Source organism: Calliopsis andreniformis, chromosome 2, assembly GCF_051401765.1.
Source record: "Calliopsis andreniformis isolate RMS-2024a chromosome 2, iyCalAndr_principal, whole genome shotgun sequence".
Lineage (NCBI taxonomy): Eukaryota > Metazoa > Arthropoda > Insecta > Hymenoptera > Andrenidae > Calliopsis > Calliopsis andreniformis.
In genome coordinates this window covers 174,355-197,244 of record NC_135063.1, presented here as the reverse complement: position 1 = coordinate 197,244, position 22,890 = coordinate 174,355, and the positions used below count along the sequence as shown (strand labels likewise).

The 22,890-nt window shown below is 38.0% G+C and overlaps 2 long non-coding RNA genes across 2 annotated transcripts; one reads left to right on the top strand and one right to left on the bottom strand.

The window, feature by feature from the left end:
• Positions 1–9,560: 9,560 nt before the first annotated feature.
• On the bottom strand, positions 9,561–10,091 carry LOC143188451 (uncharacterized). Its single transcript, XR_013003523.1, has 3 exons — positions 9,979–10,091; positions 9,843–9,898; positions 9,561–9,767 (listed from the first exon to the last, which is right to left on the bottom strand). It is a non-coding gene; the product is annotated as an uncharacterized LOC143188451 (long non-coding RNA).
• A 10,241-nt stretch (positions 10,092–20,332) lies between these two features.
• LOC143188432 (uncharacterized) lies at positions 20,333–20,863 on the top strand. Its single transcript, XR_013003522.1, has 3 exons — positions 20,333–20,445; positions 20,526–20,581; positions 20,657–20,863. It is a non-coding gene; the product is annotated as an uncharacterized LOC143188432 (long non-coding RNA).
• Positions 20,864–22,890: the final 2,027 nt, after the last annotated feature.

The window sequence follows — 22,890 nt, the reverse complement described above, 5'->3', positions numbered from 1 at the left end:
CGTGATCTGCTTAAGCACCAAACGAGCCCGGCAGACCCAAAGCGACCATGCACCTATGCTCGTCTAGTGGGAACGTCTTTTCGAACAAAATTCGCCGAGCACGCACAATTTATGACCGAACGAGCCCGTTACAGCAATGGGAAGCGACCTTAACGAGAATGGCTCTTCCGTTTCCCCACGTCGCTACACCGTCTTTCAGCTTCCTTTTTTTAAGCCGCTCTAGCGTAAATATCCCTTGGTTGGGAGTTAACTGTTCCATAAGTTTTTCGATAGAATCCTCCCATTCGTGTATTACGCCGAGGCGTTCCTTTTTCCTTTTTGGGATTCTAATCTCAAATCCGTCATCACCTCTGATATTTCTTCTAAGCATCTTGTTAGCAGCTTCTCTACTCTTTAAAAGAACTTCGGCTTTCGAAAAACTAATCATTTTTATACTTTCAATAGGGGTCTTATTTCTATTTAAAAAATTATAAATGGTTATTAAATTCACTTTTCTTGATTTCTTAATTGATCTTTTGTTTATGCTAATGTTTATAGTAATGTTTATAGTAATGTTTATAGTAATGTTGCGAGCACCCGGTACACAGCCACGGCCAACTGGTGCTCGCAAGAAGAAAAATCGAAAATCGAGAGAGAATCGAAAGAGATCGATTACGGTGACAGCTGTCAAGCTGTCAGTTGAGACCGATATCGCGAACGAACTACATGTACGCGAAACTATCGGCCAAACGACTATATATCCAAGTGTAAATAAAGTGTGTACAAAGATCAAATGCCCCGTGGTGTTCCTCGACCGACGGTGGGCCGCCGCCGGCCGACCCACCGTCGCAGTAGTATATTCCCCACTCACATTTCTTTGATTGAATTCATCAGAATTATTATGATTGTTTTTCAACACTTGGTCCGGATCAGTGTTATTGAGGTTATTGTCTGTTACCTTGTCTCCGCTTTTTCCTTGGTCCATCTGTCTTGTATATTCCGTATTTTCAGTGTTTTTTCCACTCTTTGTTTCCCCTTTATTCCCTATTTTTTTATTACTGTTATTCTCATTAATCTTTTCCTAGCTTTTCCTTTTCGTATCTCTGTTCACTGTGACCGGTAATGTTTCTGCGCATGATTCTTTGTTCATCATATCGGCTTCGAATTCTCTCGAATCCTTAAGTCTCATTTCCCATGTATCTTTATTCATCTCTTTTATCATTCTGTTCCATCTTATATTCCCATTATCCCTTGATTCCTTGATCGTTGTATTCTTTTCACTAATTTTCCTAATGTTAATTTTTTCATAGTCAATTTCCATACCGGTAACGTCTGGCTCTATTTCCTTTACGTTGTATGTACCGCCATTATCTTTTTTTCCATGCTACCAATCCTCCGCCCCTCGAAGGGGGATTCGTCCCTCCAGATCCTTTCTTTTTCCTTTACCAATTAAAACAGTCTGTTCTAATCAATCCACTGTCTCCCTTATGCTTCTTCCTCCTCCTTCTTCCACCACATCTCCCTTTTTTTTATTTTAACTTTTACTTTTACACTTTTACTTCCGAGAAACAAATTCACGTCCGTCCTCTATAACGTACAAAACCTGTGGAAATATCTGCGAATGCTGTTGTAGGGAGCATAAGGTAACTTCCTAGTTACACCCACAGATGGCGCAGTGGCGCCAGTGCCAACCAATGTGATGAAGGCCGGTATTGCGCTAGGGGATTTTGCCCCGAAGTACTTGTGGCATGCTGACCGGACGTTAGTCTAGTGCGAGTGAGCGTAACGTGCAAACGCAATAAAGAAAACTCCACTGCAAACCACATGTGAAGTCATTTTCTCTAAGTTCCTGAATCGCGTCGCGTAGGAAAGAACCTACACTGTTATGATCAGTTACGATTCTCGTTCGTATGAATTGTATTTTATAGACTGAAGGTAGCTATAGACATCGAAATATCGAAGTTCAATGTAGAGCGAAATTCAAAGTTCCCTTAATAGGAAATAGTATTGTTAAGATGTATTTTGTCGTTATATTATGTAAATATAGCTTTAACGTAGTATTTGTACGTTAATACATAACGTTTTAGAACACTCGATGTGGGTGGCAAAATAAGAGAAAGCTAGTTTTCGAGTGACAGGAAACATTTCTTTAGAAAATTCTTGTGTTATTAGACCTGTCGCGTTCTTATATCTCTAAATTATGTGAACTTAGGTAGAAGTCTCAAGCTGCGCCATCACGAAGATAGTTTAGAGGGAGATTTAAATGAATCGATTATTATAAGCTATGAATGTAAATCATAATGTTGTATTTTAAATGATTGTACATTTGGGTTTAAATTTCGCCCAGTAGAAAAACAAAAGGAATATTAGTTGTTAGCAATGATTGAAAAGAAGATCAATCCATTCCAGAATTGTAACTCAAACAGACAAGACGTATAATTAAATAATACATTCTCTCTTCCGATCTAATAAGTTTCATTCAGTTTTAAATTAATAGAACAAGTTACTAAATAACCACGCAACAGATCTTAACAAATTAAATATATATATATGTTTCTATTTTGAATATCCCGCATTACTAACACGAACAGAGCGGTTTAGCGTTCAATTTTCATTGACATTCGCAACAGTTCAATTTGTTCTATTATTTATTACAGCATATTCTATTAGGTTAAATACTAAATTGATATTTTTATACTTTATTTTATGTCATATACTATAAGTTTCAATTATAGTGTAATATAAGTATAACGTATGTCGTACGTTTTCATTCACGATTAGAATAAATACGCATTACAAATAAAACATTACGCATGCACGAACTCCGACTGGCGGGGGTATAAAGAGCTGCGAAAGCAACAAAAGATACATTTCTCCTCAGCAGAATTATTACATTCAGCGGTCATTCTCTGATCGTCTCTAATCGAGTTCGTTTCGGGTTTGTCGTGCTCAAAAGTGAATAGCTGCCTCAGAAGATAACCGTAAGTTTTTTTTTGTGTATTGGGTGCTGCTTGCGCTTCGTGCTGTGTTGTGCTGTGTTATTTGCTTTCTAGTGTTATTTACTCTATGCTTGCAATCATTGACCTACATACCTAACTGGAGTGCGTACTATGAAGGGGGGGGGGGGGGGGGGGGGGGGGGTCCAGAAAGGTGGCAACAGGCTGGGGATGAACTGGGGCGATGCTACAGTCTACACGATGCTACACGAAAACAGCTAATGGCGTCAGGGCTGCTCGTAGCGTCGTTGTTTCAGTACCCCCTCTACAGTAAAGCACTTCGTAAGAGAGGGATAATAGGAAGAACAAGGACAGATTCACCCCAGTTCGTTATCCTGTTGAATTACAAATGAGAAGTGCGAAGGTATAATTGCCAAATCGCATCGTAGGAAAGTTCTGTCACGCTGTTGCCATATTATTTACAATTTTATGCCTCAGTAAATCTCTACTCAATACGCCTTGAGCCGATATTTTGCTTCATACGGAATATAGAAAAGGACGGTGCGAGCGAGAAAGAAAGACTATCACGAATGAAACAATACATATGTGCCCAAAATTATGAAAGTGGTCTAAGAAACAACATTTTCATATGAGATTCACACAAAATTTCATATTTATAATAAATTTTCATTAATCAAAACTAATTACAATGTTACGTAATAATGTTGACTCCTTTTACAACTTTTAGGATTCGATCTGATCCAAATTTGAATAATGCTTTTACTCAAAATATACTACATGGTAGTAAATGACATTCGACTGACAAAATTAGACCCAATAATAAATTGGTGACTTGAGTTGAGTGGTATAATTGTAATCTGTGAAAAGGTATACGAAAATTAGAATTATTTAAAATAAAAATTGAAAACAAAAAAATTAAAAGCTACCACGAGATTCGAACCCGGCACCTGCAGACTATGAGGGAATGCCTAATTCTCACTCAATTAAGGTACTTTCGTGCAAAATTAGTGGATTAAACTATAACTTATGGTACAATTCCAATTGTTTGTTTATAGTAAATAATAACTATTGAAGAATAATGATTCGTAAACCACCTTTACTTGCTACATTTTCATCGATGCAAGGGTCACTCACACTGAACCTCTCGTGCTATTTGCAAGGAGTGCAAGACGTTGCGAGTATTCATTAGCAATGTTATTATTTATACATTTAGTGAACAATAAACAACATGTATCATAATATAATGACAAAAACATTGTAGGGGTATATGTTTTTCGTAAAACCACTCGTTTCAGGGCCGAATTTCGCACAAAATGTAGTCTAACTACGAATCCTACTATTTTGTTTATTACGTAAAAATTCAAAATTCTATTTTAGTCGTATTTTGTGTTTTGGTTCATAGTATTTGCATACAAATTTGCAAAACGATCGATCAGCATGTAGTCAGTGAAAACGACAACGACAATATACTATTCTTTAATATATTTTTTAAATAAATTGATATTTTTAAAAACTGCTTACATAGGTGGATTCGTCGTTCAAAAATACACAATCGCCCCATTTATTCATTTTGCTACACGCACTAGTTTTGGAGATATGAAACGAAATATGTCTTCCACCCTCAAGTTTGGGGTGGTTTTCAGACCCTTTAGATGAATTAGAAGCAATAAAAAAAATACGTGTCGAATATTTTCGGCTATTCTACAATCCTACAAAGTTTCATCAAAATCGGAGACTTTCACCTCGCGATGTTCCCTTGTTAGTAAGAATCAAAATCTCGGCTGGAGTTGGATTCGTTCGAGTTTTCCTGATGGGCAGAATTGTAATATGTACATACATATATGTGGCAACAGCGTGACCAAAACTTTCAATACGTTTTGGCAACTAAGCCTTTCTTGCGTCTGTATTCGTGTATTCGATGAATACTCCATTCAGCTGTCAAACTCTAGATTACATTTACCGACTGGTTTATATTTTCATCGATGCTGATGGTAATATGACCAAATTGATTGAGATATACCATCAACGCTTCTAACGGCAAATCGTTGAACTATTTTTGTGTCAAAACGGGTGCACAAAGAAAATTACACTTTACGCCTTCAAGAAGCGTTAAATTGAGGAAAATCGCATTTCCACGATATTGTGCTAATTCAAGGAAGGGTGCTCTGGTGTGCTGTGAGTGAAAAAACCATTAAATCCTGAGATATTTGCAAACATGTCACTTCGGCAGCCATCTTGCTAGTTTACAACAGCGTCTGTTTCATGCTTACAGTTTGTAATTTTACAGTTTTCTCAACGTATAGTGTTTATTGGAGTTTAAATGGACCAGAGCACCCTGTAGTGAAGTCTACCCGTAGGTTCTGTACCCGCGAAAAATTCATTTATGCAAGTGCCGAGACGTAAAGTGTAATTTACGAAACCGTTTGTCTCTCTCGCTCATCGGGTATACGTGTATGACTTTCTTTGCTTGTGTGAGCGCACGCACACAGCTCAAAACACAAGGAGTCTGCCCCCTTAAACATAAAAATTTCATCTTTTTCCCCTCTCTCTAAGAAAATAGATTCATTGCCTAGATGTAATGTACTCGTAAGATAAAAGATTGATAAACGATGACGTCAGTGAAAACCAATAGGAATTTATTAATTATTAAGTAATATTCTCATTGGTTTTTAGTAACTAAGTTCTTCGGAGAAATCAACAATTAGACGTGTTTTCACACTATAATAAAAGTAATCATTTAATTCTAAGTTACAAATTATCTGAATTATTTCTGCGAACAGAGTGCTTTAGCGCTCCACGGGTTCCCATTCCCCAAAATCCCTAAATTGCATACAACAGTATTACAAGTAAAGAAAATATCAAGCCGCGCCCAACGATCATTTATAAAAAGGTTAAATGCCACCGTAGTGGAATTTACCTTCAAAAAGTTGCACAACAAATTGATGACTAACTCCTCTAAATACTCTTTAAACTTCATGATCTGGAACGCATGCTCCATTCAACATAAACTACCTGAACTTGAAATTTTTCTTCTCCAAAATCACGTATCCATAGCAACTATACAAGAAACTTGGCTTACTCCGAGCTCATACTTATATATAAAAGATTATTCAATAGTTAGAGCTGATCGTCCTGATAACTCTGGCTTTGGAGGAGTTTGTATCATAATACACAAAAATATTAAATACACTTCATACCCACTACCAAATATTGGTAAGGCTGAAGCCGTTACTATTCAACTTACAAGGGAAGTTCTGTGAGTGTTAATCACTGATTTTAACGAAACTTTGTACAATTATTCTATGGTCCTACGTAAGAATTTTGCCATACGAAGTAGCTGCCCATACGCACCATTAAGGGAGAAACTATCCCTTTAATCCAAGTCGCCCTTTTCATTTCGGTGCTTATAGCTGACAAAGTATAAGCGCTATAAAAAAATGTTGCATACAAAAGTTTTACTGTTTTTCAAGCCTATGAGATGGCTTTAAAGAAATGTTGAAAAAACGAATTGTTTATAAAAATTTAATCCCCTGGCCCCTTGTTTCTAAAAAAAATGTTTTTATTTCAGATAAATAAAGAGCTTTTTGTTGTGGATTCAGTGTTTTATAGCAGTATACAATTATTCTATTTCTTGTATACAAAAACGTTGCATCATGTCTGCATAGTGTAATGTTCGCCATTATTGGTACGGTGAATTAAAGTAAATATCCAATTATTACATTTTTCATTCTGAGTTTCGGGTGTTATCGTTATTGTTGTTCGTTACAATTGTTGTGCCCTGGGTGGTGACTTCGCAGGACGAGGGACGGGATATGCCTTTGGGTCCGTGAGCGATTAAAGAATTAGAATCTACCGGGTGATTTCAACAAAACTCCGTTTATTGAGCAAAGGTGCTAAACAGTTCAGGAGGATACAGTGGTCGCTTCGACCTGGTCTCGGCCGTGGTTTGCTTTGAACTCCTCGATTTCCAACTCCCTCGAGTTCTGTTCGGCGTTTTTTGGTACAGTCGCACATTACTATACAGGGTGTTCACAAAAGCCATTCAATATTTATATGGTATATAGGATACACTGTACTGGGTAAAAAAGCTTTAGTAAACATAGGTCGAAAGGTCAACCGTTTCTGAGATATAAACATTTTTGTTTGCTAGTATCATGATTGACTTACTTGCTTCTATCACATGCGATGTTTACTTGAGTGTTTACAAACCGCGTTCTGAATGTTCTTATTCAAGTGCCGACAGTAGATTTCATTGAGAATCAGTCAGTTGTGAATCGGCGATTGTAGATATTACACAGTTACAAAGTATCGTGAAAATGTCAGCGTATTATTCGAATGAAGAAATGGCAGATATGCATTTTATGTATGGCCGTGCTAATGGAAGTGCTTTATCTGCACGACATCATTACGCGGAAAAATTTCCTAATCGAAGGGTTCCCTCTCACATGCTGTTTCAAAAACTTAACCAACGTCTTTGTGAAACAGGCTCACTTACACCTTGCCATCGAAACTCTGGCAGACCTAGATCTGTATCGACACCCAATACGGAGAATCGTATTTTAAGGATTGTAGAAGAAAATCCTGGAACCAGCGTAAGAAGAATATTCGATGCCACAGGAATCGGTACTACTCTGGTCTGGAGGACGCTTCATGAGCAGTTACTCTATCCATACCATATCCAACGGGTACAAGCCCTCACTCTACCGGACTATCAGGCAAGAACAGAATTTTCACAGTGGCTACTCACAAAATGTGCTGTGAATCCGAATTTCGTATCTTGCATTTCATTTACTGATGAAGCTGCATTTACGCGAAATGGAATTACAAATTTCCATAATAATCACGTATGGACGGAACAGAATCCTCATGCATTTATTCAAACAAATCATCAACATCGTTTCTCGTTAAATGTTTGGATGGGCATTGTGAGAGATCGCCTTATTGGCCCTGTAATACTCCCAAATCGGCTTTCAGGTGCTGCTTATTTCAACTTCTTGGTGAATACACTACCTCAGTACTTGGATGATATGCCTTTGGCAGAAAGATTATCGATGTGGTACATGCATGATGGGGCACCACCTCATTTTGTGCGTAATGTGAGAGACCACTTAAACATGGTGTTCGGTCAAAGGTGGATTGGACGTGGTGGACCACTTGCATGGCCTCCTCGATCCCCCGATTTAAACCCTTTGGACTTCTTTTTATGGGGATATTTAAAAAGCCTAGTGTATTCCTCGCCGATAAATGATTTAGAAGAATTATGTAACCGAATCCATCATGCTTGTCAAACAATTCGACAGAAATGTGGAATTTTCGAGAGAATTCGCGACTCTGTAAAACGAAGATGCCAAGCGTGTGTAGAAATGGAAGGTGGACACGTGGAAAATCTTCTGTATGTAAAGATCTAAGCTTTGAATTTCAACTCCTTAAGGGGGTACGGTAGTCACGTGACTTTTCGAGATTGCCAGGTCGGTATCTGCTATTACAGTTTTCGTTACAGGAATAGTATTACCCACAGACACGTGGCTGCCTAATGAACGCAAGATGGAGCCTTTCTATGATTTCGAATTCGGGAGGTAGCTTAGAAAATTTCCCCCTCTACTGCACACACTACTATAGGAGCTATGCGTACGTGAACTCGACGCTTCGCGACCGACTTCGGACATTTGCAGAAAGTAGAGAGAGTGCGAATATGAGTCTTACTCTCTCACCCTTGAAACGCTATATTCAACTATTCAAAACTCTACAAGCGGCACGAGCCACGTGCGATGTTTCCGATTGCTGAGATATTTTCAGTGATTCAATATAGCATTGAATCGTGAGAATGTAGTGGTATTTATCAGACGACACATGATATTTGTATGTGTATAACTTTTACACGTGTCACATTCTAAACACCACTACATTCATATTATTCATTGTTCGCCCACATCGATACGATCTATCACAGCGATAACTACACAAAACATTTAGTTTAAAATAACTAAACAATACATGTCTTAAAATTTTTTATTTAAAAATAAAACTTGACATTTTGGTGCCCGTCTCTCCCGCCTCTGTAGCTGCTGTCGCGACCCCGGTCAAAGTTCCTGCTGCCGTTCTTCCACTTGCGTAGTGTGAACTCTTTCTCTATCATATTAAAAGTAAACACAATTATTTATCTATAGTATTGAAAATAAACATAATTATTACATTTTTTGTGATTTATAAGAGAAATATGATTAGTTAGTGTGAAATCGCCTATACATCTACGTACCTCTTTTACATATTTCAGTAACTCCTGTCGTGACGATATCGTTCATCTGTGGCAAGCTGAAACTTCTCCTGTGTGAACTCTTTTATCTGTAATGTTGAAAATAAATATAATTATTACATTATTTTCGACTTACAGGAGAAATATGATTAGTTAGCATGAAATCTGTTATACATCTATGTACCTTTTTTATACACGTTCAATAACTCTTGTCATGGCGATACGGCTCATCTGTATCTAGTATTGCCCTCCTTATTTCGTATTTTTGTCAGCTCACAAGTGTCGAAGGAACTCAGCCGTTCTATTGAAAAATGATAGTGAAGTTCCAATAAATTTTGAACTCAGTTTGAGTTCTTTAACACCCTGTACTTACAAAAGTCAGAAAATTACAGTTGGATGCTATAAAATCTGTGATAAAAATTTAAGCACAACGAAAACGATTTATAATGAATTTATCTACGATGAAAAATGTACATGATTATTATATGTATTTGACTATACTTATCTCTCTACATATGTTGTAAACTGTTGGCTCTGTCTTCGTTTCAAGTGGCAGGATTTGCACTCTTGATACTGATCTGTGAAAAACAGAAGAAATGTATGGTGTTGTTTACTTATTTATATGATAAAGGTATCATCATTATCGTACTTACCGTTTTTTGTGCATCATTTCCACTTCATATAAAAGAATTATTCCTGTGACATGAACCTGTAAAAGAAATGTATACAAAATTATTTTCATGATGATTTCGAATTAATTCACCTATAGATAACATTTTGTAATTTTACTATAGTCGCAATAGGCCATAGAAGAGTTCTACGTGTGCGCTGCTTTGCACTCGTTGATGCGATTGCGACTTTAGATTGCAATCGGACAGCTCTTCATGTGCGCTGCTTTGCACTCGTTGGTGCAATTGTAACTTGTTTGCAATCGGCTATTAGACAATATTATTGCCTCAATAAAGTGGGAGTTGTCTTCCCAGCATTACACAGATGTTAGATGTATTTTTGTATTGAATTGAGCATGTAGCTCTTTTTTTTATATATGAGGGCTCTCTAATTGGCTGACCTCTATTGAATCTGCTGTCTACAATTTCTGGTAGCATGCAGTCCTTATAAAACTTTTTTAATTTTTCTTCCATTTCTGTCTGCCAGAATTCGTTGTCTCTTTTTACTTTAGTAATTTTCATCCCTTTCGGGGTCCATAAACAAAACAAAGCGTTTTCTATGTTGGTGATATGCAACTGCCCTTGCACTTGATAGTAGTAATGGTGATTTTTATTTAATTCATCACCGCAATAAATCCGTCGTATCGCAGGAAGCTGTTGTATCGCTTCAGTAGGCGATAAATCCTTTGCCGATTCCGGACATTTGACTTCAACGATAGTATCGTCTTCAATGAGGCTATCGTGCGTCGCACCCAAATAAGGTACGACGGCATCGATGAAGAGGCCACACGATGCAAAAGTAATTCCAAATTCTTTTTCTAATTGTTTCAAAGCTTTCGCCTCGTATTCTCTTCCGTATTCCAGAGAACGTAGATTTTGTATTTGCGAATACATTATACTCTTCAAAGTATTTGCTCGTGGCGTATCCTTTCGTAATCGGCATATCTTGCCGAAATTACACGCAGTTAATTTTTTCCTATATGCCATCCATTTTGCACAATTCGCCTGATCACGAGTTTCCTCTTCGATCCTGTGTCGTATCCTCTGCTATTCGCGGAGTGTTGCTATATGCCTTTCACACTCAGAAGAGTACACAGCCTCTTCCATGTCTGGTTTCTCTGCATTGGGATCGTAATCGCTATCGCATGATTGTTTTCCATACCGAGAGGAGGACGCTTTCGCTTGTTGTGCGTATTTCATTTTTCTCAATAATACACGTTTACGTTGTTCTTCCATCCTTTTTACAATGGCTGTCGGTTCCTTGTCCATTGCGATACTCAATCGGCTTAACGCTTCTTTTGAGTTACATTGAACCACAGCAGCAGAAACTCTACCTTGATACGAGCCTTTTCGTCCAAAGTTTATTCGTTTTCCTCCGATGAATTTAGCAATAATATTATTAAATGTTTCGACGGAATTATTGTTCAGAGTGTGCAGCAAACTTTGAGCCTGAACGAACAGTGGCTGCATCGCCTCCTCAATGCTCTGATAAATGCCCGCTTCCTTCAGCTGTGGAACGTAGTTGATTCCGTTGGAGTCAGAGTATTTGTCGCAAAAATATGCTAATCTCTGACAATCCTTGTGTTCACCGAAAACGTGGCTCGGCACATTTCTCAAATCCACCTTCAAATTTTTTATTTGATCGACGAGACTTATCTTCTCCTTGAATCGGTATTTTGCAGCTTTGTGTATACCCGTGCGCAGGCGGAGGACATTCTGTTTGACGATGCCTCTTAGTTCCTTGCATCGACCTTTTGCAACGATTTCGTTTATCTTTCTACCGAAATTGCGTAAGAGATGATTGGTGCATTCAATTTTCCGTACATGCACCATGTACTCTTTGTAAGGATCATTATCCAATATCTTTTTGTACACACTGCTGTCACCATCGGCAACTAATATTGCGTATATTAGGCCGTGCATTTCTACGCTACAGTTGAAGCCTTCCACAATAGCAGCACTTTCCATTCCAGTTGAACTCTGATTACGATCTCAGTTTTTGAAGCAGCGATGCTCGCGCGCTTCTTCCTTCTTCTTAGCTGCTCGTTGACAGATCATTCTTCACGTTGATATACAATACTTTTTTTGTATGGTACCCAACGATGGCCCCTACACCAGAAAGAGAATTGTAATCACCACCGCGGTATGATCTTTTCATCCAACTGCCATCTGCGACAACTGCGATCCACGGAACATTAAAACCCGGGTATACATCGCCTCTTGTTATGGCCAGTTCTCTCTCCTCTTTTCCTGCATCTTCCATTTCTCGTTGTGCAGCCAGTTCGAAGGCATCGATTAACTCATCTTGACATTTGTCGTACAGTCTTCTGGACATACACGATACGTTTATGCCAGACATTATCTCTTCCAGTTGATTATATCCGCCGCCTATCAGCATTGTCACGGAAACAGCGCTGCGATTTATATCCATAGTGGCATCAGTCTTTTGCAAACATGATATGCGCTCTTGATGATTGCACATTTGACACTGTACATTATAGACTTTCTCTAATCCGTTTTGTTGATGTCCAACTATTTTAAAATGTTCGATGCCACAGCCGATATTTGAATGTTTTCCGAGCTGTATTATTTGATTGAAAACATATGGAAAGTCGACAAGGTCTGTCCCTTGTGACATTGGTTGATCTAACTGTTGTAGTTTTTCTCTATCTACCAACCAGTTCCTCTTGGAATCAATGTCGCTTCGAACATCTTCACTTACTTCTTGGAGGGCTGCCAAGGCTCTTCCGGCACTGGCGAAATTCTTTCACTATTCAGTTGATCTTGTTGTTCCATATCTTCTATATCTATATCTTCCAAGTCGTCTTCTTCTATGCTTTCTTCTATAATTTCGACGTCTTCGGGATTTCCAATGTTTTCTTTATGTCTTGCATGAAAATCAGCCATAGCGGACGTACTTGGAAATATTTCACCGGACGCACCTGACCAGTACTTGTTTCGATTACGTTACGAGCATCCTGACGGAGTTGTATGTTGCTGGTATCGTCTTGTTGATATTGCGTTATTAGGAGGCACGCTGCATCCTTTAGTTGTCATCTGTACGTAAAATATACGAAATATGCAGTAGAAAAAAGACAGGCACAGTAAAAGTCATGTACAATTGAGTAGCTATTTGGAAGAAAGACCTTTCTCGAGATAAGCCTTTGTTCCGATTATCACACTTTTAGAATCTGAAAATCGTATTATATATGTCCTCAAATTACCAATGTCATACTATGAATCAACTAAAGTACGAAAGTGTTAAACGAAAAAAGAGCCTTTCTCGTGATAGCCAATAAATTTTCCCCCTTGTACCATACAAATTTCGGCTGAACTTTACTTTGGGGAAACAAAAATTAATGGTTCTTTTTTACATATTTTAATAATACTGGACGAGCGGAATCCAAAAATGCAAATTTTAAGTTTAGGAATCCAGCGGTTGAAAAGTTATGCACATTTAGAGGTGAGCATTTTTAAACTATTCACTAGCTATTTCGACGCCATATTGGCTTCTACACGCTGCTCAGCCAATGAGCGGAGCCATTGGCTACGAGCAATTGCATATGGTGATGGCCATTTAAGCTGTATATACAAATGTTACGATTTCCCTTTTTTAATTTCCTTTCTAGTCTAGACCTAGTAACGGACTAGAACCGAGTGATGAAATATACTAATTTCAACTAATTGAAGTCGTTCTAAGTGGTGACTGCGTGCAAAAAACAAAATTCATTATATTATCAATTAAATGTATATTCGTTTCTAATAGCATCCATTAAAGATGACATCATATCAATTTTATTATATTTACAAAATCGACGCCATAAGAATTCGCATAAACGGTATGCAAATTCATCGTCGTGAAAACGAGCTCTTCCACGCATCCAGTCTTTCGCTGGTCGCCAGTTGGACTCAATTTTTTGAGTGTGGGTACTATCGCTGACTGTAATTAAAAAATTATTTACATATTACATAATCGGTGGTACATTTGATGAGTATATGTCATAAGTTATCAAGAGATTAAAATTGATTAAAAAATTTAGTAATTATTTAGAATACGTGCCTCCTCACAGATTTCTTTGAAACTTTTTTATACCATGTATCTTGATACGTGGATTAATTTTTCTAAATGAAATAATTGTCGCTCTCTTTTCGTTTCCGAGATAAACATTTTTATATGCTTGAAAATTATGGTGGCAGGCCGAGGGTACGTAGCAAAAAGGGAATTTGAGTTGGGTTAGAGCTAGGGCCGCGAAAGAATTCGAATTCGGTCGCGCGAGAATGATTCCGTTAAGACCGTTTTGAACCGAACCGGAAATAAAACCGTGCTTATGTCTATATATATATATATATATCCGCATTTAATGAATTAACAACAATCGGCCCCTTTCGGGGCTACCAATTCTTTTTACAACGTAGGAACAACAAGTTCCATTAAAAATAAATTCAGTGATTGTATCGTTTGATCAGTGTTGGTGGTCATGCAGTGAAGTGAATACATCTTCGATACAGCAATAACTCGGATACACTTGACGTCGCGACCCTTTATTTCGGGTGGTGGTGTATACCTGCGATCAGCTGTGCACAGGGCGCTGAACTACCATACAACTATTTCGTCCGCAGATGTTCCGGCTCGGCACAGTGACCTAGCAGCACAGGCTTCTAAAAAGGAAGGAAAGGAATTACCGAAAGGGTGAGTTTTATTCAATTTGTCGGTAATCAGTATTTTTTAAATTTAACGCAGGCTATGACTTCTTGTCGACGATATCTCTCCAACGGAGCGAGATATCGAAAAGTGCTACTCTTCCTTTTCGACTCCTTTATCCATAACAAGTAAAAAAGCAAGAGTAACATTTTTCGATATTTCGCACCGTTTTCGAGACAATCGACTCCGAAGTTCGCGATTTCCCATCACTGGTGCTGACTCGCTTGTCGCGTACGAGCGCGGTCGCATAGCGTATAGCCTACTCTACCGCGGGCGCTCCACCGGCATACTCGCGCTCTGATTGGTCGGGGTTTTCTATTAATATCTCGTTAACGAAGCCTCGAAGAACATTTTCGTTAAGGAAAAAGTTGTTTCAAATCAATCCCCGAATCACCCCTTTTAAGGAACTCCAACATTTTTGGGACACCCTGTATATATATATATGTGTATATGCGTAGATAATGGGCTCTGGTAATTACTGTCAAAAGTTACGGAGACGTAACACAACTCGAAATATCTCTTTTCCTGGTCCTAGCTCTAACCAACTTGAAACATCTCTTTTCCTGGTCCTAGCTCTAACCAACTTGAAACATCTCTTTTCCTGGTCCTAGCTCTAACCAACTTGAAACATCTCTTTTCCTGACCCTAGCTCTAACCAACTCGAAACATCTCTTTTACTGGCCCTAGCTCTAACCCAACTCAAATCCCCTTTTTGCTACCTACCCTCGGCTTGCCACCATAATTTTCAAACATATACAAATTTATATCTCGAAAACGAAAAGAGAGCGACAATTACTTCATTTAGAAAAATTAATCCACGTATCAAGATACATGATATAAAAAAGTTTCAAAGAAATTGTTAAGGAGACCCTTATTCTAAATAATTACCAAAAATTTTGGTCCTCAACACGAAGTTTAGTTTAACCCTTACCTACAAATTCAATACTATGATTTACTGTTTTATGGACACATCCACGGGCAGTAAGTCCCGCGTAACTTTAAAAACTGTCCGTGTGTATTTCACTGCCGGCAATTACATGTCTATCGATGATGTCGATTAAAGTCGATGCCTCTCGATTTTCAACGACTATCATTCGACAATCGTTCGTTTTGGTATTGACTATACCTAATACCCAGTGGCCTTCCACTCTTCTGCCACGATTGTATTTTCTTTTTCCAAATTTGGCTTCGTCAATCTTTTATAAATGAAATAATATAAAATTAACAATGTGTCACTACAGAATAAAAACTAAGAAAAGAAATGGAAAAAGTACTATAGAACAATTATATAAGATACCTGAACAATGATACGAGATCCAGATTCGGAAATGCCTCCCAATTTAGGTATTCCTGCTTGAATTTTTGAGAAATGATCTACAACCATTTCTCGGCAATATTGATACCACGCAGAAATAGTGGCAGATGATAAATTGGTACTATCTTCTTCTGTGAAGTCGCACAATTCGTGGGCAGTATCTTTGTACGAAAAATCTCGCGTGAAACAATACATCAATCTAAAACGAGCATTACAAAAACAAAAAAACGTTTTTAAGAATCTTCTAAATTTTTTAATCGTTAATTTGATGAAATCACGAAAAATAATTCTAACTTTATCGCCTTATCAAAAGGCAAACGGACATCCTCAAAAAAGGAATCAACTGTGGCTGCAAATTGTTTGCGTCTGGACCTTCCAACCGAACAGAGAAACCGCCCAGCACTGTGTTGCGATGACTTATATAATTTCATCGGCTTTCGATGGACAGAACAATTTTTATCTGTCCTTAACAATCCATGCTCTCGAGCCCAGGCGATCGCACTTTCTTTTGAATTTGGTAAATTCGATAAATTCCATTTACCAACACTCATTATTACAAAAGAAAAAAAATAAATAATTGAAAGAAAATAGAAATATAAAGTATACTACAGCTAATAAAAAAGAAAAAACACGGAAAGTAGGCAAAAATTAATCATACGTAACAATAAAATAAAATTAATGCTATACTACTTGAATGTACTAAATAAAAGCTAATATAAACGTTAAAATGCTATAAATAAAATGAGTGAATCGTTAAAATACTATAAATATATGAATGAAACGTTAGAATACTATATATAAGACATTTAAAATACATTAATAAAATGCTATACTAATTTACTATACTAAATAAAAACTAATATAAATCATAAAATACTATAAATAATTCTAAAATACTATAAAAACTACAACACTATAAATGTTAAAATACTATACTAAACTACTATTCTACAAGAAATACTATATTAAAATCGAAAATACACAAAATCAAAGAAATTAGCAATGAACACCTTAAACTCAAACGCATGGGAATATTGTGGTATCACCTCGTAAATCAAATCACTCGTAAAACTTTGAACATCGAATTTTGATTTATCCTGCCTAAATGCTCGCTATTATGATATCAGTGGAGCAATTGCTCATATCCAACGGCTCCGCTCATTGGCTAAGCTGCCTGTACAAGCCAATATGGCGTCGAAATAGCTAGTGAATAGTTTAAAAATGCTCACCTCTAAATGTGCATAACTTTTCAACCGCTGGATTCCTAAACTTAAAATTTGCATTTTTGGATTCCGCTCGTCCAGTATTATTAAAATATGTAAAAAAGAACCATTAATTTTTGTTTCCCCAAAGTAAAGTTCAGCCGAAATTTGTATGGTACAAGGGGGAAAATTTATTGGCTATCACGAGAAAGGCTCTTTTTTCGTTTAACACTTTCGTACTTTAGTTGATTCATAGTATGACATTGGTAATTTGAGGACATATATAATACGATTTTCAGATTCTAAAAGTGTGATAATCGGAACAAAGGCTTATCTCGAGAAAGGTCTTTCTTCCAAATAGCTACTCAATTGTACATGACTTTTACTGTGCCTGTCTTTTTTCTACTGCATATTTCGTATATTTTACGTACAGATGACAACTAAAGGATGCAGCGTGCCTCCTAATAACGCAATATCAACAAGACGATACCAGCAACATACAACTCCGTCAGGATGCTCGTAACGTAATCGAAACAAGTACTGGTCAGGTGCGTCCGGTGAAATATTTCCAAGTACGTCCGCTATGGCTGATTTTCATGCAAGACATAAAGAAAACATTGGAAATCCCGAAGACGTCGAAATTATAGAAGAAAGCATAGAAGAAGACGACTTGGAAGATATAGATATAGAAGATATGGAACAACAAGATCAACTGAATAGTGAAAGAATTTCGCCAGTGCCGGAAGAGCCTTGGCAGCCCTCCAAGAAGTAAGTGAAGATGTTCGAAGCGACATTGATTCCAAGAGGAACTGGTTGGTAGATAGAGAAAAACTACAACAGTTAGATCAACCAATGTCACAAGGGACAGACCTTGTCGACTTTCCATATGTTTTCAATCAAATAATACAGCTCGGAAAACATTCAAATATCGGCTGTGGCATCGAACATTTTAAAATAGTTGGACATCAACAAAACGGATTAGAGAAAGTCTATAATGTACAGTGTCAAATGTGCAATCATCAAGAGCGCATATCATGTTTGCAAAAGACTGATGCCACTATGGATATAAATCGCAGCGCTGTTTCCGTGACAATGCTGATAGGCGGCGGATATAATCAACTGGAAGAGATAATGTCTGGCATAAACGTATCGTGTATGTCCAGAAGACTGTACGACAAATGTCAAGATGAGTTAATCGATGCCTTCGAACTGGCTGCACAACGAGAAATGGAAGATGCAGGAAAAGAGGAGAGAGAACTGGCCATAACAAGAGGCGATGTATACCCGGGTTTTAATGTTCCGTGGATCGCAGTTGTCGCAGATGGCAGTTGGATGAAAAGATCATACCGCGGTGGTGATTACAATTCTCTTTCTGGTGTAGGGGCCATCGTTGGGTACCATACAAAAAAAGTATTGTATATCAACGTGAAGAATGATCTGTCAACGAGCAGCTAAGAAGAAGGAAGAAGCGCGCGAGCATCGCTGCTTCAAAAACTGAGATCGTAATCAGAGTTCAACTGGAATGGAAAGTGCTGCTATTGTGGAAGGCTTCAACTGTAGCGTAGAAATGCACGGCCTAATATACGCAATATTAGTTGCCGATGGTGACAGCAGTGTGTACAAAAAGATATTGGATAATGATCCTTACAAAGAGTACATGGTGCATGTACGGAAAATTGAATGCACCAATCATCTCTTACGCAATTTCGGTAGAAAGATAAACGAAATCGTTGCAAAAGGTCGATGCAAGGAACTAAGAGGCATCGTCAAACAGAATGTCCTCCGCCTGCGCACGGGTATACACAAAGCTGCAAAATACCGATTCAAGGAGAAGATAAGTCTCGTCGATCAAATAAAAAATTTGAAGGTGGATTTGAGAAATGTGCCGAGCCACGTTTTCGGTGAACACAAGGATTGTCAGAGATTAGCATATTTTTGCGACAAATACTCTGACTCCAACGGAATCAACTACGTTCCACAGCTGAAGGAAGCGGGCATTTATCAGAGCATTGAGGAGGCGATGCAGCCACTGTTCGTTCAGGCTCAAAGTTTGCTGCACACTCTGAACAATAATTCCGTCGAAACATTTAATAATATTATTGCTAAATTCATCGGAGGAAAACGAATAAACTTTGGACGAAAAGGCTCGTATCAAGGTAGAGTTTCTGCTGCTGTGGTTCAATGTAACTCAAAAGAAGCGTTAAGCCGATTGAGTATCGCAATGGACAAGGAACCGACAGCCATTGTAAAAAGGATGGAAGAACAACGTAAACGTGTATTATTGAGAAAAATGAAATACGCACAACAAGCGAAAGCGTCCTCCTCTCGGTATGGAAAACAATCATGCGATAGCGATTACGATCCCAATGCAGAGAAACCAGACATGGAAGAGGCTGTGTACTCTTCTGAGTGTGAAAGGCATATAGCAACACTCCGCGAATAGCAGAGGATACGACACAGGATCGAAGAGGAAACTCGTGATCAGGCGAATTGTGCAAAATGGATGGCATATAGGAAAAAATTAACTGCGTGTAATTTCGGCAAGATATGCCGATTACGAAAGGATACGCCACGAGCAAATACTTTGAAGAGTATAATGTATTCGCAAATACAAAATCTACGTTCTCTGGAATACGGAAGAGAATACGAGGCGAAAGCTTTGAAACAATTAGAAAAAGAATTTGGAATTACTTTTGCATCGTGTGGCCTCTTCATCGATGCCGTCGTACCTTATTTGGGTGCGACGCACGATAGCCTCATTGAAGACGATACTATCGTTGAAGTCAAATGTCCGGAATCGGCAAAGGATTTATCGCCTACTGAAGCGATACAACAGCTTCCTGCGATACGACGGATTTATTGCGGTGATGAATTAAATAAAAATCACCATTACTACTATCAAGTGCAAGGGCAGTTGCATATCACCAACATAGAAAACGCTTTGTTTTGTTTATGGACCCCGAAAGGGATGAAAATTACTAAAGTAAAAAGAGACAACGAATTCTGGCAGACAGAAATGGAAGAAAAATTAAAAAAGTTTTATAAGGACTGCATGCTACCAGAAATTGTAGACAGCAGATTCAATAGAGGTCAGCCAATTAGAGAGCCCTCATATATAAAAAAAAGAGCTACATGCTCAATTCAATACAAAAATACATCTAACATCTGTGTAATGCTGGGAAGACAACTCCCACTTTATTGAGGCAATAATATTGTCTAATAGCCGATTGCAAACAAGTTACAATTGCACCAACGAGTGCAAAGCAGCGCACATGAAGAGCTGTCCGATTGCAATCTAAAGTCGCAATCGCATCAACGAGTGCAAAGCAGCGCACACGTAGAACTCTTCTATGGCCTATTGCGACTATAGTAAAATTACAAAATGTTATCTATAGGTGAATTAATTCGAAATCATCATGAAAATAATTTTGTATACATTTCTTTTACAGGTTCATGTCACAGGAATAATTCTTTTATATGAAGTGGAAATGATGCACAAAAAACGGTAAGTACGATAATGATGATACCTTTATCATATAAATAAGTAAACAACACCATACATTTCTTCTGTTTTTCACAGATCAGTATCAAGAGTGCAAATCCTGCCACTTGAAACGAAGACAGAGCCAACAGTTTACAACATATGTAGAGAGATAAGTATAGTCAAATACATATAATAATCATGTACATTTTTCATCGTAGATAAATTCATTATAAATCGTTTTCGTTGTGCTTAAATTTTTATCACAGATTTTATAGCATCCAACTGTAATTTTCTGACTTTTGTAAGTACAGGGTGTTAAAGAACTCAAACTGAGTTCAAAATTTATTGGAACTTCACTATCATTTTTCAATAGAACGGCTGAGTTCCTTCGACACTTGTGAGCTGACAAAAATACGAAATAAGGAGGGCAATACTAGATACAGATGAGCCGTATCGCCATGACAAGAGTTATTGAACGTGTATAAAAAAGGTACATAGATGTATAACAGATTTCATGCTAACTAATCATATTTCTCCTGTAAGTCGAAAATAATGTAATAATTATATTTATTTTCAACATTACAGATAAAAGAGTTCACACAGGAGAAGTTTCAGCTTGCCACAGATGAACGATATCGTCACGACAGGAGTTACTGAAATATGTAAAAGAGGTACGTAGATGTATAGGCGATTTCACACTAACTAATCATATTTCTCTTATAAATCACAAAAAATGTAATAATTATGTTTATTTTCAATACTATAGATAAATAATTGTGTTTACTTTTAATATGATAGAGAAAGAGTTCACACTACGCAAGTGGAAGAACGGCAGCAGGAACTTTGACCGGGGTCGCGACAGCAGCTACAGAGGCGGGAGAGACGGGCACCAAAATGTCAAGTTTTATTTTTAAATAAAAAATTTTAAGACATGTATTGTTTAGTTATTTTAAACTAAATGTTTTGTGTAGTTATCGCTGTGATAGATCGTATCGATGTGGGCGAACAATGAATAATATGAATGTAGTGGTGTTTAGAATGTGACACGTGTAAAAGTTATACACATACAAATATCATGTGTCGTCTGATAAATACCACTACATTCTCACGATTCAATGCTATATTGAATCACTGAAAATATCTCAGCAATCGGAAACATCGCACGTGGCTCGTGCCGCTTGTAGAGTTTTGAATAGTTGAATATAGCGTTTCAAGGGTGAGAGAGTAAGACTCATATTCGCACTCTCTCTACTTTCTGCAAATGTCCGAAGTCGGTCGCGAAGCGTCGAGTTCACGTACGCATAGCTCCTATAGTAGTGTGTGCAGTAGAGGGGGAAATTTTCTAAGCTACCTCCCGAATTCGAAATCATAGAAAGGCTCCATCTTGCGTTCATTAGGCAGCCACGTGTCTGTGGGTAATACTATTCCTGTAACGAAAACTGTAATAGCAGATACCGACCTGGCAATCTCGAAAAGTCACGTGACTACCGTACCCCCTTAAGGAGTTGAAATTCAAAGCTTAGATCTTTACATACAGAAGATTTTCCACGTGTCCACCTTCCATTTCTACACACGCTTGGCATCTTCGTTTTACAGAGTCGCGAATTCTCTCGAAAATTCCACATTTCTGTCGAATTGTTTGACAAGCATGATGGATTCGGTTACATAATTCTTCTAAATCATTTATCGGCGAGGAATACACTAGGCTTTTTAAATATCCCCATAAAAAGAAGTCCAAAGGGTTTAAATCGGGGGATCGAGGAGGCCATGCAAGTGGTCCACCACGTCCAATCCACCTTTGACCGAACACCATGTTTAAGTGGTCTCTCACATTACGCACAAAATGAGGTGGTGCCCCATCATGCATGTACCACATCGATAATCTTTCTGCCAAAGGCATATCATCCAAGTACTGAGGTAGTGTATTCACCAAGAAGTTGAAATAAGCAGCACCTGAAAGCCGATTTGGGAGTATTACAGGGCCAATAAGGCGATCTCTCACAATGCCCATCCAAACATTTAACGAGAAACGGTGTTGATGATTTGTTTGAATAAATGCATGAGGATTCTGTTCCGTCCATACGTGATTATTATGGAAATTTGTAATTCCATTTCGCGTAAATGCAGCTTCATCAGTAAATGAAATGCAAGATACGAAATTCGGATTCACAGCACATTTTGTGAGTAGCCACTGTGAAAATTCTGTTCTTGCCTGATAGTCCGGTAGAGTGAGGGCTTGTACCCGTTGGATATGGTATGGATAGAGTAACTGCTCATGAAGCGTCCTCCAGACCAGAGTAGTACCGATTCCTGTGGCATCGGATATTCTT